The 16,763-nt window shown below is 41.9% G+C and overlaps 1 pseudogene; it reads right to left on the reverse strand.

The window, feature by feature from the left end:
• Positions 1–3,529: 3,529 nt before the first annotated feature.
• On the reverse strand, positions 3,530–16,325 carry LOC112220360 (annotated as a pseudogene).
• Between the last annotated feature and the right edge of the window lie 438 nt (positions 16,326–16,763).

Below are 16,763 nucleotides of genomic sequence, written 5' to 3' on the forward strand. Positions count from 1 at the left end.
CACTTTTGGATAACAAAAATAGTAAAGATATAAAATAACCATAATACACCAACATTAGTTTCCATTCATACAAAGTGTTGGGGGATTTGCCATAATAAACGAGGAAATACTTTATTTCTACTGTACAGAATTGGTTGTAAAATAGATAAATCACCCGTAGTCTGTTCAAAAGGACTAAATTGTTACCGATGACAATACCAACCAGAGGGACGAACATATCTTGAAAGACTTTGGTTGAAAGCAGGACTAAGGTAGAGAGGAAGAGGTGACGTGAGAGGGCTCACTCTCGCAAAAATAAGCCCAAGGCGTTTCTATGGGCTTAATATGCAGACCTAAACTTGTCGTCTGCCTTTGGGACGACTCCCATTGTTAGGGCGGAGACATGAGCATCTCGTCATTGTATACAGATCTCTGACTAAGGTAACACCGCCATCATCTTTTTGCGGACCTTAGAGATAATGGTTGGAATTGAGATCAGCTGTGTGGGTAAATTTGGCGCATATTGATAGTTTAACGAGACCTGTAGCCGTGTTCACATTGGCAGTTTGAAATTACTCAAATCCTATTTATTTGCATTTTCAATTCGATCTGTTATTTCCCTGCTGTCTGCACAGCCCAAAAACACATGAAATCTGATATTTCAAACCGCCATGTGACTTGTGTCTGAACGGTCAAATCTGATTTATTTGCCCTCAAGTGGTTTTTAGACTGTTATTTGGCATATCTTATTGCTTGCTAGCTACTCTGTTGACAGTTTGACAATAACATGTGGTAGCTACCTAGCTTGTTCATTGTTTACAAACAAACTAGTGAATATGCTAGAAAGCTAAACAGCTACCTAGCTAGCTAGTTGACTGCTGTGGCTAGCCAAAAAGGACTCGTTTTGAAAGTTGGATCATCTTGTCCTTTTGAGGCTTGAAAAGTGTTCTTACCCTAATGATTTTAAACATTCAAAACAACTGGGACACGTCCATGGAAGGCATTGTTGTCACCTTAGCTTGCTACATAACGTCTGAGTGATAGGAAGCACAAGCACCACCAATCAGCCTACACCACTGTGCACACACACCTGTCATTACTATGACAACTAGCGTAGCCAGCAAATGACTGCTGTCTGAACACACAACCCGACACAATGCTGTCTGGACAGTCAGTAGCTCAAAACAGATTTGATAACCCAAACTGATTTGCGCATTAAGGCCTGCAGTGTGAACAAGGCTTTAGTTGGCGATAATCTAGTGCCATCAATGGTTGCAATAGGCCCCTTGTTATTTGATTATATTTCTATAGGCTACATTTTGTAGGCTAGCCGTTAGCCAATCAATAGTCACTAAATAAAAGGTGTAAAAACCCGATAATCTACTGTTTGTGTTTCCCTGGCTAAATTGTTGAGCTGATTTGGAGCATCAATTGATTGGCAGATGTAGGCCCACTGTATAACGATAAACTTTCCTGCAGTGTGTATGTTCACCCATGTATTTTTAGTTAGGCTATGTATAATTTGCAGTGGTGGGTAGAGTACTGAAAATCTGTATTTAAGCACAAGTACTGTTACTTAGATGAATGAATTACAAAGTAAAATTTGCCTTCTTGAGAAACTACTCATGAATGAGTAAAAAAGTATCCGGTCAGAAAACATTCATTTCTAATTAAAGCCTGCCAGCACCATCTTGCAGACGTCCCCCAGCACAGGTACTCTCCAATGAAGACTAACATCAAACAAAGTCGGTAGGCTGTATAGGGTCATGCAATGTTGACTTAATATCTAGCAATGTGTACAATTTCATAAAAAGGTATGTGGTACTCGAGGCATTGGAATAATTGTACAATTTCAATAGCATTAATGACAATCACAATATCATTTCAAGTACATGTGAATATGCATACAACAATATTTACACCAAGTGTGATGTTCAATTTCTCACTCAGAATGGACAGGTGTTACAACAGTAAAACAATCAATACCGAAATGTCATTATCAAATCATGTTACTAGTATGCAAATCAGACACATTTTACTATTGAATTAAATTGATGTCAAAAGGCTATTTTTTTGTTGCAATTTAGCCAATCCTAACATTTTTTACTAACCTTAACTTATTCCTCCTAACCTGTTATGACATTTTTTATATTTTTGACAAAAGCTTTATCCCTTCTAGACAAAACAGTATTTATACTCCATCCCTTCCGAACCTGTCCTTTCCACTTTCAAGAGTATTTTATTTTCTTGGCTGGCTCATTCTCCTATCACCTCGGTTCTGCCGCTACAAGCTAGAAATAAAAAGACAATCTATATGATTTCTATAGGGCACAAAAAGCTTACAGAGATGATACACTGACTGTATGAAAGAGGTGCTTATAGGCATTTTCATAAAAACAGAATGACACACACACAAACAGGGAGAATAATGTGTGGGAGGATGCTGCGGTGGACTGACCTGTTGATCTTGCTAATGTTAGCTAGCTACATCGTTGACGCTGCATCTAGTTTAAACAGCTTGTCTTGTAAGGGCAACCTAATGTGATATCAATACTGAGCGAAAATATGAACGCAACATGTAAACTGTTGGTCTCATGTTTCATGAGCTGAAATAAAAGATCCCAGACATTTTCCAGACAGACAAAAAAAGTCTTAATCTACATTCTTTTCCCACAAATGTATTTACATCCCTGTTGGTGATAATAATCCATCCACCTGACAGGTGTGTCTTTACCAACAAGCTGATTAAACAGCATGATCATTACACAGGTGCACCTTGTGCTGGGGACAATAAAAGGCCACTAAAATGTGCAGTTGTGTCACACAACACAATGCCACAGATGTCTCAAGTTTTGAGGGGGTGTGCTGACTGCAGGACTCTGTCCACCAGAGGTCATGACTCTGTCCACCAGAGGTCATATGGGGAGCTAAAAACATGAGATTAAACTTTTTCTGTCACAGTCTGGGTCAGCCAAAGCTAGCTAGTTAATTTCTATATTTCTAATATATTAGCTAATTAGAAATGACTTATCTTACTTCAGAAATATATAATATTACAAGGGCAGAAGGTAATTAAAGTGCAACTTACCTCTGATCGAGTCTGGCTAAGAACCCAAGAACAAAAATATGAAGACGTGCGCTTCCCTTCGAGAGCCGTGGTGGAGATAAAACTGGGTTTGATGGACAACTTTGAGAGACAATGGACTTAAGAGTTTTGATGACAACCTATTTTGAATACATTTCATTGGTCAAGTGGTTGTGAAACGTTCATACAGACGTATAGTATCGAGTCATGTAAAAAATGTCATCCGACAGTGACAATATTATATTAAAAATCTATGTAACTAAAGTAATTTGGTCAAATGTAATGGAGTAAAAATAAGTTACTTCCTCCAGAAATGACTTGAGTAAGAGTTAATGTACAGCCCACAGAGATTAACTAGAAATGTACTAGTTTCTCAAAGGACATTAGTGGACCAGATTCAAACCCATGCCTACTCTGGCATATGTTTACCATTGTCAGCGGCTGTACCCACTGGACCACACAGGCTCTGTGATAACCACCAATTTATTTTGCTTATTGTTTGCCTTGAACATATAATACAACAATTAGTCAGTGGACCTACAGTCTAAATTATTGTATAGCCTACAAAACACTGCTTCCAGCTGCCCCCTGGTATTGATTCTCAATATTAAATAGACATTCAATTCCTCCTGCTGCAGATCATTTTCCTTCTGCAACAAAATGCATCAAATTAAGATCCAACATCTGTATAAGCCTGTCCAGTTTTGAGAGAGCAACCTGATTGGAGAGTTAAGCTTCTCTTTTCCAGAGTAAAGAAATTGCGTGTGTGTGTGTAGGTTTGTATTGTGTTTTAATTGGGTGTATGTTTCTGTGTGTGTGGTGTCTGCGTGTTCCAGCATGCATTAAAGCCTATGGGATTCCCTTGGGATTCCCTTGGTAGTGTAGGGTAGAGTCGTCAAACAAAGGATTCTTCACTTCCATCTCTCCAGTCTGCAATGAAACAAAAGCCAAACAAACACAGTCATCAGCAATATGAATATTGTGTGTAAACAAGGACAGAATGTGTGAATATATTATGTGTTTGTGCCTGAGTGTGTGTGTGTGTGTGTGTGTGTCCTAGCACACCCACCGGTGCAAGGCCAGGGCACTCGTACACAGTGAAGTCTCCGCCCACTTCTTCCTCATCTGATGTGACTTCTGAGTCAGTGACTTTCGTCTCCGATTTATGTCTGAAAATCAACAGAATGCACCAAGATGAATATGTGTGTGTGTATTCATATTTGAATGAAACTGAATTGTCGGACAGGTAGGGAGAGAGAAAGGACGCGAGACCGAAAAGGGCAAGAGGAGGAGTAGAACTCACTTTTCCATGGAGAGCATCTGCTGTTTCTGATGCTGGTAGTGGTACATCTGAGCACTCTGGGCCAACTTCTTATCCCCCGACTGAGGAGAAAAGGGAGAAGGAGAAGAGAGACCCATGAAAACCACCCTCAGCGGGGAGGAAAAGCAAAGAAGAGGCAAAGCCTGAAAATCAGATGCTTACGTCACAGACATCCTGTGGTCAAATCACATTGACAGAAGGAAATTAATCATACAAAAAAATAGTCTAGTCCCTTATTTACACACATGTAGGTACGGTATCCCGGACATAGATTAAGGCTAATCCTGGTCTAAAATGCATGTTCAAAATAGGGATCTTATATTCAAAGTGCTTCTTCATCCAGGACTAAGATTAAAGACAAACTTCAGCCATTTTTGAACGTTTCCTGTTGAAAAACAATATCCCCTGTATAAATACAGTAATGTACACACACTCATGGGTACACAAATATGTTTTGAGCAAAACTTTGTTTTGGGACACAATTGCAAACTTCAAGAGTTGGCCTTTCAAGGAGCTGGTCTGATGGGTTTACCCTGATGTCATTAGCCTCCCCACTTGATTGTGGAAACAACAGAGGACCAAAGAGAACAGGGTCTAATCTGGGTAATATGGAAAAGACTCCTAACGTATTTAGCGGAGGTGGATGTATTCTGCCCCATGCGGAAGAATGCACTTACTGAAGTCCTGTTGGCTGTTCCATTTCCATTGCTTCCAAATGCAGGGTAATCTACCTTCTGGGCCAGACGTGATTCCTTCTGCAACCTGTAGGGGGCAACATTATTCTGAGCCATTAGAGACTAGGGAGACTGGAGCAGGAACAGTAGGTAAAATAAAATAAAAATTAAATCTGCATTTTGGACACTTCCCAATAGCGCGATATTCCCTATATAGTGCACTACTTTGACCAAAGCTTTATGGACCCTGGTCCAAAGTGCACCATAGGCAGTAGGGTGCCATTTGGGATGCATCATAACAGTGCAAGTGCTTAAATTGATCCTTTATAAAATGTGTTGGAAAATTATTTAACATGCTCTAACAAAAACACTTGACAGTAAAACAATAGAAGGGAGTCTAGCACATCTAAGTTGTCAAATTAAATAATAACATATTGATATTGTTACTGTCTGATGTCTTACCTTACCCAGCAAACTGTAGCCAAGATCAGGGCCACAGTGCCAAAGATGATACACACAGAGATCATAACTGCAGAGGTCGAAACAAACAGAGAAGAGGATAGAGTGAAGACAAGATACCCATAAAAGGAGGAGAAATTATGAAATTGTGTGTGACTGCTGATGGAATCTAACCACTTTCAAATCTATTCCCTTCGGAAAGTATTCAGACCCCTTCACTTTTTCCACATTTTGTAATGTTACAGCCTTATTAAAAATACCTACTTATTTTTCCCCTTATCTACACACAATACCCCATAATTGCAAAGCAAAAATAGGTTTTTCGAAATGTTTGCATATTTGTTAAAAATAAAAAACGGATACCTTATTTACATAAGTATTCAGACTCTTTGCTATGAGACTCGAAATTGAGCTCAGATGAATCCTGTTTCCATTGATCATCCTTGAGATGTTTCTACAATTTGATTGGAGTCCACCTGTGGTAAATTCAATTGATTGGACATGATTTGGAAAGGCACACACCTGTCTGTATAAGGTCCCACAGTTGACAGTGCATGTCAGAGCAAAAACCAAGACAGATCTGGGGAAGGGTACCAAAACATTTCTGCAGCATTGAAGGTCCCCAAGAACACAGTGGCCTCCATCATTCTTAAATGGAAGAAGTTTCGAACCACCAAGACTCTTCCTAGAGCTGTCCGTCCGGCCAAATTGAGCAATCGGGGGAGAAGGGCCTTGGTCAGGAAGGTGACCAAGAACCCGATGGTTACTCTGACAGAGCTCCAGAGTTCCTCTGTGGAGATGGGAGAACCTTCCAGAAGGACAACCATCTCTGCAGCACTCCACCAATCAGGCCTTTAGTTGCCAGACGGAAGCCACTCCTCAGTGACGGCACATGTCAGCCCCATGACATCTCCTTTTGGAGTTTGCCAAAAGGCACCTAAAGGACTCTCAGACCATGAGAAACAAGATTCTCTGGTCTAATGAAACCAAGATTGAACTCTTATCACCTAGCCAATACCATCCCTATGGTGCAGCATGGTGGTGGCAGCATCATGCTGTGGGGATGTTTTTCAGCGGCAGGGAATGGGAGACTAGTCAGGATCGAGGGAAAGATGAAAGGGGCAAAGTACAGAGTGATTTTTGATGAAAACCTGCTCCAGAGCGCTCAGGACCTCAGACTGGGGCAAAGGTTCACCTTCCAACAGGACAACAACCCTAAGCGCACTTAGTAGAGCTGGCCTGGTCTTACGCCATAAACGTGTCACTACTTTCAACTAATAAAGACACTTACTGACAAGGAGGCTGTCCTTGGAGGGGTATGGGATGGCTATGGGGCCTCCAGGTCCCCCGGTCCCACCCTCTCCAGAGCCCCAGTGGCAGACTGCGGGGTCCGGGTAGAGGGTGCTGCGATAGTGGGCTGCTCCGCAGAAGGTTGGGCCTTGCCTCTCTGTCTGGGAAACTTTGCCTGAGTCATAGGAACTGCCTTGGAGGGGGTGTCTGGGGAGAGAGAGAGAGAATAAGAGAGCGGAAGAGAGAGACAGACAATGTTATTATTGTGGTGTAGATAACGTTTTATATATATCGACACGCATCTATGGAAAAGTAACTGAAACATAATAAAATTCATAGAAATGCATACGGGATGTAAGGCTCACCTGATTGTTTTGATTGTTTGACCTCTGACACTTCCTGTTTGGCAATGACTGAGTGAAGGAAGTCAATCTCTTCATCTAGATCAGAGAAGGCTGTCACTTGACCTGAGGAGAAAGACATTGGCAGATTTAAGAATGAGTCCATATGCACATCATGCCTTTGTTCAGGATATCTTATTATATGTATGTATATTGTGCTTCTACATTTTGTGAGTTTTGTATTTGTGTTTATTAAGGATCCCCATTAGTTCTTGCCAAGGCAGCAGCTACTCATCCTGGGGTCCAACAACATTAAGGCAGTTAAACACAATTAAAAACAGTACATGACATTCATAACTATTTTAACACACATTAAGTGTGTGCCCTCAGGCCACTACTCTACTACCACACAATACAAGATCCATGTGCATGTGTATAGAGGGAGTGTGTTATCATGTGTCTGTGTATGCGTGTGTCTGTGCCTGAGTGTGTGTCTATTCACAGTCCCCGCTGTTCCATAAGGTATATTTTTATATATTTTTTAAATCTGATTCAACTGCTTGGATCAGTTACCTGATGTGGAATAGGGTTCATGGCTCTATGTAGCACTGTGCGCCTCCCTTAGACTACTCTGGGATTTGGGATTGTGAAGAGACCTCTGGTGGCATGTCTTGTGGGGTATGCATGGGTGTCCGAGCTGTGTTTTAGTAGTTTAAACAGACAGCTCGGTACATTCAGCATGTCAATACTTCTTACAAAAATAAGTAGTGATGAAGTCTCTCCTTTACTTTGAGCCAGGAGAGATTGACATGCATCTTATTAATGTTAGATCTCCATGTACATTTAAGGGCCAGCTGTGCTGCCTTGTTCTGAGACAATTGTAAAGTCCCTCTTTGTGGCACCTGAACAGACAACTGGACAGTAGTCCGGGTGCAACAAAACTAGGGCTTGTATGACCTTGATATTGTTGTTAAGAAGGTAGAGCAGTGCTTTATTATTGACAGACTTATCCCCATATTAGCTAGTGTTGCATCAATATGTTTTGACCATGACAGTTTACAACCCAGGGTTACTGCAAGTAGTTTAGTCACCTCAAATGGCTCCACTTCCACATTATTCATTACAAGATTTAGCTGAGATTTAGAGTTTAGTGAATGATTTGTCCCAAATACAATACTAAGTTTTTGAAATAATTAGGACTAATTTATTTCTTGCCACCCATTCTGAAACTAACTGCCGCTCTTTGTCACTCGCTTTAGTAGCTGAAGTGTATAGTGTTGAGTCATCCGCATACATAGACACACTGGCTTTCAGTGGTATGTCATTGGTAAAGATTGAAAAAAAAAGTAAAGGGCCTAGACAGCTGCCCTGGGGAATTAATTATTCTACCTGGATTATGTTGGAGAGGCTTCAATTAAATAACACCCCCTGTGTTCTGTTAGACAGGTACCTCTATCTACAATATAGCAGGGGATGTAAGGCCATAACACGCAAGTTTTTTCAGCAGCAGACTATGATCGATAATGTCAAAAGCCACACTGAAGTCTAACAAAACAGCTCACACAATCTTTTATCATCAATTTCTCTCAGCCAATCATCAGTCATTTGTGTGTGCCATGCATGTTGAATGCCTTTCCCTAGAAGCGTGCTGAAAGTCTGTTGTCAATTTGTTTACTGTAAAATAACATTGAATCTGGTTCAACAGAATTCTTTCCAAAAGTTTACTAAGGGTTGGTAACAGGATGATCGGTCTGCTATTTGAGCCAGTAAAGGGGGCTTTACTATTCTTGGTTAGCTGAATGACTTTTGCTTCACTCCAGGCCTGAGGGCACACACACTTTCTTGTAGGCTTAGAATGAAGATATGGCAAATAGGAGTGGCAATATCGTCTGCTATTATCCTCAGAAATGTTCCATCCAAGTTGTCACCCAGGTGGCTTGTCATTGTTGATAAACAAAAATATATTTTCACCTCTTCCACACTCACTTTTCGGAATTCAAAGTTACAATGCTTGTCCTTCATAATTTGGTCAGTTAGTGTTTACCTATTTAGTAGTGTTTGTTTCTGTCATTTCATGCCTAAATTTGCTAATCTTGCAGATGAAAAAAATCATTAAAGTAGTTGGCAATATCAGTGGGTTTTGTGATGAATGAGTCACCTGATTCAATGAATGGAGGGAGTTTGCCTTTTGCCCAAAAAATGTAATTTAAGGTGGTAACCATATAACAGAACAGAGTGTGGGCGTGAAAGAGCAAGCATTAGAAGAAACAGGACATCCTGTTGTGTGACTGCAAGTGCATGAAGCAACCCATGAGAGAGCCAGAGAGCCAGTGAGTGTGTGTGCGCGCGTGTGCATAAATGTGTTTGTGTGTGTGATAGAGAGTGTGCCGGTGTGTTGTTTGTTTGGGCAACAGTGAAAGAGAGACAAAGCCAGGGTGTTGTTTAACAGCTCTTTTGGCCAGACAGTAGGCCACATTCCAGGACTAGGCCACAGTTCTCCTGGTTACCGGTATACATAGTGTGTGTGTGGCCAGGGGTTGAAGCACCGCAGGGGGCTTGTGCAATCACCCCGCCCCTCTGTCTCGGCCCTGCTCCCTCTCACACACACAAGTCCCTAAATCTCACTCAGCTGAGTGCTAATGGTGATAATCTCTCCCTCCCCAAGGTTACTCTAAAAGACCAGGTAATTCTACACTGTTTACGTGATAAGCTAAATATGATTCAGATTCAATATTTAATTACTATAGTGAGACATCATGAGCCATATCACCAACTAAGCCACTTCTTTGAAAATGCTTAGTAATGTCTCATTGTGTTTGTATTAGCGTGAGCGCCGTGTTATTAATGATTAAGGTGTTGTCCTCTACAGAAGGGTGGCCATCTGGCGGTGGTAATGTGCGTGATATGATGTGACGGCACTTTCAGTCTGTGCTTTGTTACTTTCTCACCCCATTCTATCCCATTTAGTGTGATCCACAGCAGGTGTCAGTGGGGGTGGGTCATGCCATCTGTACTTTGCAGGTGGTGGAGTGCTCCAAGTGTGCCAGTGTACCTGGCACTTTATACCCTACTTTGTTAGCTAACTTAAACAACATTTGAGGAAAATTTCAACATTTAAAAGAAAAAGAGAACATTCCTGAAATGTTGTGTTGGCATGAGTACTTGAGTGAGACAGTACATAGAGGAATCAGTGAGTATGAACCACAAAAGGGAGCATAAGGGTATGTATTTATATATGTTTGTTTGAGTGGGAGTGTGTAGTAGATAGAGAAAATAAGAACGGGGAAATTGGTGTGTGTGTGTGTGTCAGTAAACCCTCACACACCGACTAAGCATACACCTCTCCATGCATCAGAGAGGAGGTTTTGGCACCAGGTTGATAATTAACCATAACCCAGAGAGGTGCCAAGAGGGATGTAAGGTGCACTAGCCTTGAGCGTGGGTAAGAGAGGGCTTGACAACGTGCTGGGTTGGAAATTACAGCGATTAGTGTGGACAAAATGGAGAAAAAGGTGTGTGTGTGTGTGTGTGTGTGTGGGGGGTTAGTAGTACAGAACTAGGCAGACCATGATTGATTGCGCAGTAGGTGGCGGCATGCACCTTAAACATTTGTTTGCGGACTGCCATGATATCATAGAAGTAGAAGAAGAGGGATGTAAGTTTATGAAAACAAACACTAAACAGTCAGACTCTCTTATTCCTATCATCTCTATCCACCCTTTCCCCACCCTGGCTGGGCCTTAGTTATACATCAGGACAACGCATTCAGTTACCTATCATTTCCCATCACAACATAACGACCGAATTTGTCATTTGTATTTACAGTCAAAGGGCTGCCTGCTCTTGTTTGTGAACTGAAGGAATGGGTCTTGAAGGTGAATAAAAGTATCTAATGGATATGTAAATTAAACTTGACACTTTTTCTAATTGTTTACCCAGATTGAATGAGTATAAAACCTGACCGAATAGTTGAATTCAGACCCACATAACCAAACAGTATGCATTATTTCATCAATACATAGCTTGCAATAGTACAAAAATATATTAGTCTCACTAGCTAGGTTTCCATCCAATTGGAGACAGATTTTCATGCAAATATTTTAGGAATTCGGCATTAAAAAAAAGAGCAATATTTTACCATTAAATGTCAAATGTGTCTACTCTGGTCCTGGTACCTGCGCTCTAGTCAACAGCTCACAGATACAGTGTGGGTAGGCTGTGCTAGTCTACACGATGAGATTATTATGGATAAGAGCAAGAACATTTTTTGTTGTCAAATGGCAGTCAAGCATCGATCACTACGTCAGCGGAATAAGACCCTTGAGATTTATTGGAAAGCAGCATCAAGATAATCATAGTGCTCTTTCACCACGCTGTGAAGTGCATCATAATCATTTATTTCATTTGTAGCCTAATAAACCGCATGGATTCCCGAGTCGTAGTGGGAGGATCACACCATATCATCGCGTGACTCAAATTTACTTCGATATGATGGTTATTATATCAGTATTTGAGCATAAAGAGCATTTCCACTGCCATTTCCTGCATAATTAATTTTACAGAAACAAACAAATTCTGTCTAAACTTATAAAATGACACCGAAACTGCCTGTTTCCGTCACAGCTGTCATGACCTTTTTTATACGATATGACTTCTCACAAAAACTGGATGTGAATGTGGTTTCCTGACTAATATTTCTCAGGGGTGGGAATTTCTCAGGGGGTTCATTCTTAGGGTCTACTGTTGCCCTCTTGTGGCTATGAGAACAATGTGCCGGTGAGTATTTTCAATTGGACCTCTTCCATTTTTATTTAAGGCAAGTCAGTTAAGAACAAATTCTTATTTACAATGACGACCTAGAAACAGTGGGTTAACTGCCTTGTTCAGGGGCAGAATGACAGATTTCTACCTTGTCAGCTGGGGATTCAATTCAATTCAACTAGGTTAGATGGGCAATCATTTTCACCGGAATGTTAGCAGCTATAGCTTCTTCTTGACCACACATGGTAAAGCATGTTGACCCAAGCCTATATTTGGGTCAGAGGTACTTGGTCAACATCCATAACATGTCTTGGTTAACTATTCCATCCTCAACATTGCAACAACCCATTTCTCTCTCCATGGTGACACTCATCGTAGCTATATAAAACACATTTTCAAGTGAATAATTCCTGAACACCAAACTCCCAAGAGTATTGTCCCTTGTACAGGTGTCTATCAAATTCCATCAACCCTAGTAGTCACCATGTTAAACAGAATATTGAAATAAGGACTTCACTATTTTTAAATGAACATCACTACCACTCAACGACTCCACAATGCATTTCCCATCAGGACTAACATAGTCAGAGCTCACACTGAATCAACTAATAGCATGGCATTGTATAACATCCCTGATTCCTAATGGATTGTCAACAGCTGTCATTAGGCTCCATTAGAGAGCTTCATTAGCTTTTGCTTAGCCCCCTATGCATCATCCCTACCCCGCACCCCATCTCTCCCCATCTCTAGGGTTCTCCCTGTTCCCCATGTCCAGCTCTGATCTATTATTAGCCTCTATGTCTGACTATGGAGGGGTCAGTTTGACCACAGCTTTACCTGCTGTTGATGACCACACGTCCCTGTTTCTGAGTAGAGCTCTGCCCTCAGTACATACTGTGTGTATATATATCCAGTTCTCCTGACTGGTTGCCAGCCTTATTACCAGACAGGGCCCATAGCTCCAGTGTTTACCTATGGAAGTGTATGCCTTGATGTCAAACACAGGCTTGTCTTACACACACAAAGAGTACTGTTCACTAACTGTACTCACTTAGCTACTGTAATTGACCTACCCTGTCACCTCTGCTCCTCATGGCGGCCACTGTATAACCAGTGAATAACAGTACTACTCTTCCCATTCTGAGAAGATACATATTGTACCTACCGCCGGTGGCTGGTGGCACCTTAATTGGGGAGGGTGGCTCATAGTAATGGCCGGAACAGAGTTAATTGAATGGTATGAAACACAGTTTCAAATGCTTAATACCATTCACTCTATTCCAGCCATTATTATAAGCCGTCCTCCCCTCACCAGACTCCTGTGGAACCTACCCATGACAACTTTACCTACAAAGCATGGCACCTACACTCAAATATCTTTGTATTAGTGTGTGTGTGCGCGTGCACGTGTGAAAGAGAAAACAAGAGTGTGTTTGCATTTGTGTCAATTTGTAAATGTGTGTATTACATGTTGCTGTGGAGAGTGTATTTGCTTATTTTTGTATACCAGTGGAGGCTTCTGAGGGAGAACGGCTCTTAATGACTGGAACGGAGCAAATGGAATGGCATCAAACCATGTGATTGATGCATTTGATACCATTCCACCTATTCCCCTCCAGACATTATCACAAGCCCGTCCTCCCCAATTAAGGTGCCACCAACCTCCTGTAGTGTATACTGATGTGCATCCTGCTGCTCTCTCATACATAATCTAAGACATCCGAGTTGCTAGATTTAATAATGTATCAGTTTCGGCTCCACTGGGTCACATAAGCCTCTCCCTGGTCCTGCTGTGTCTGGATGGGTTCATCCCTCCATGGACAACAGCCTCTGTCTACATGTATACTGGAAAAAACATCCATAAGCTTCCTCAATAGACACAGCCTATGGAGATAAGATCATGCTAAAAAATAAGCACAAATATGTTTAGCACATAAAAGGTAAGGCTTTGCATGGTGACATGTCCGGATTACTCTGATTAGGAGCACATCTCCATTGATGTACACCTCATCCTGTACATAGGGGCTGCATTCCAAATGGCACCATATGGGCCCTGGTAAAAAACAGTGTGCTATATACAGGTTGTCCTGGATGCAGAACTGAGCGATTTCCCCTTAGATAGGCCAGCTATAAAGTCAAAATTGGCTATATTTTAAAGATTCATGAAAAGTGGTCTTAATTTAAGGTTAGGGTTAGGCATTAGGCTTACCAGTGTGGTTAAGTTTAGGTTCAGGTTAGGGTAAGGTAAAAAAATTCTGAATTTATAATTTTGTGGTTGTGCCAGCTAGTGACCACTCTGCAGAGCTGCTTTCAGAATAAGATTCATGACAAAAACCGCTAACCTGTGAAATAGGGTAGTATTTCAGACATAGCCAGCAGTCTCTGACCACAAGGTAGGCTCCCCACAGGGTCAGTTTGTTCTAGCCAGCCCTCACAGGTTTATGTAACCTAGCCCAGTGGTCTGTAGCACTCATACCACACCACCACAACGACCTAGCCTTCACAATACACACACACCGCTTCTGCTTTGTGTCAGAAGTTCTGCAAATTAGATGCTCCTAGGTTGATAAACTCCTCCACAAAGTTCTCGCTCTCCTTTTCATCCGCTCTTATTTTTCTTTCTCTCATATCTCTGTGTGATGCCGTGACCCTTAATCTAATGTCCTCATAACTCTCTGTGTGATGACGTGACCCCTAATGCCCTCATATCTCTCTGTGATGCCTGACCCTAATCTAATGTCCTCATATCTCTCTGTGTGATGCCGTGACCCCTAATCTAATGTCCTCATATCTCTCTGTGTGATGCCGTGACCCTAATCTAATGTCCTCATATCTCTCTGTGTGATGCCGTGACCCCTAATCTAATGTCCTCATATCTCTCTGTGTGATGCCGTGACCCCTAATCTAATGTCCTCATATCTCTCTGTGTGATGCCGTGACCCCTAATCTAATGTCCTCATATCTCTCTGTGTGATGCCGTGACCCCTAATCTAATGTCCTCTGCTGCAGACCCAACTAAATTATTAATCCTGGAGAGAAACACACACAGAGAGAGAAACACACACACACACACACACACACACACACACACACACACACACAAGGTAGAGGTGGCAGGGTAAGAGAGAATATCTCCCTCTTCCTCTCTATTTCTCCTCTCCTCAATATCTTTCACAAACCATGGCATGCCTTGTAAAATCACCGGACAATAAAAAAAAAAAGTTATTTATTTCCACGGAGCAACGCTTTTACAGAATGAAATTAGATTGTATGAAGGAGCCAGAGAGAGTGAAAGAGGGAGAGATGGAAGGGAGAGTAACAGAGAGAAAGGGAGAGGGGGAGAGAGATGGAAGGGAGTGAGAGAGATGGAGAGAGAGTGAGAGATGCAGGAGAGAGATGCATGCAGTACTCTGGGTGATTAAATGCGGTGGTCATCTGTCTGTGGGCAGCAGGAGCGGGGATTAGAGAAACACAGGATCAAACTACAGCGCACAGAGAGAGGGAGAAATAAGGACAGATTGATGCTGAAGAGATCGAGGGAGAGAGATCAATAGGGAGAAGGAGGGAGAGGAATTGATAAGGAAGGCGATAGAGTAAAAAAAAGGGGGTATCAAATAAATATAGAAGAGGGAGATTGAGAGTGAATGCAGTAAGCAAGGAGGGGGACTGGGAGAGTGAGGGAGGAGGAGAAAGAGGAGCAGTGAGGGTTTCCTGTCTGTGTCACTGTGGTTCACTATGCTCACTCTTAAAGCACAGAGTTAGTTACTCATGGCTACGTCACGAACAAAGGCACACGTACACACACACATCCAATTAAACGGCAGCCTCTCTGCATCAGCTCATGAACCACTTTGTGTGACCAAACTGCGTTTGACCTAACCCCATAACCCATGTCTGGATGCTCAGAGATCTGTAGCCTGACACAGGTTGTGTCCCAAATGGCACTCTATTCCCTACATAGTAAACTACAAAGGGGTCAACGTAGTGCACTATGTAGGGAATAGTGTGCCATTTGGGATGCAGACACAACCAGGGAAAGGATGATGATCGATGTTCATTGAACATACGTAGAAAATGACCCTGTGCTGTTGAAGCAGCTTCATCAAATAAATTCAATAACATCTTTCGTAAATTACCCAAATCCCCTTGCTTTCCTACATTATAATGGAGATTGTGGGGGCTTTTTGAGTGTGCATAATGTGTGCGTAATATCCAGACCAACATACCATGGTGATGGCGCCTCTTCCTTGCTACACACTGTCCTTCCTCGTTCTCTTCCAATGGGGTGAGGCAGGGGCCGCAGAAGGAGGTGCCAGGTTTGCAGAAGTGCCGCCCCTCACGGGCACAGTCTATGTGGTACGGGCACTTACCCCCAGCTAAATAGAAAGAGAGCCAGGTGTTAGATAACACTTTTGCTCACCTCCTCTAACAGAACATACTGAATTATGGTCATCATGATTCTTATGGAGTGTGTGTGAGAGGACAGGAACATGAGTGTGTCACATCATCCCCCAGGTGTCATGACAAAGAGGCTGCTTGAGATGACAAGATGCCATGTAGTCATGACAACTGATTGAATTAAAGATGAATTGACGCACCAGTGGCAAACAACATTTTATTATGTACAATGTAGAGGGATTTCGAATAGCAAAACCTTCTGACTGTGCTATTGTCTTCATTGTATGAACATCATGTATTGGTTAGAACTCTGTTTTCAGACACAGACCCAAGCTATTGTATTCACATTGTGCTGAATTTAAAATCAGTTACCAGGGAACTGAGGAGACCTGCTGAGGGGAGGACTGACTCATAATAATGGCTGGAACGGAGCGAATGGTATTTCAAACCATTCC

This window comes from Oncorhynchus tshawytscha, unplaced genomic scaffold (assembly GCF_018296145.1).
Source record: "Oncorhynchus tshawytscha isolate Ot180627B unplaced genomic scaffold, Otsh_v2.0 Un_contig_15438_pilon_pilon, whole genome shotgun sequence".
NCBI lineage: Eukaryota > Metazoa > Chordata > Actinopteri > Salmoniformes > Salmonidae > Oncorhynchus > Oncorhynchus tshawytscha.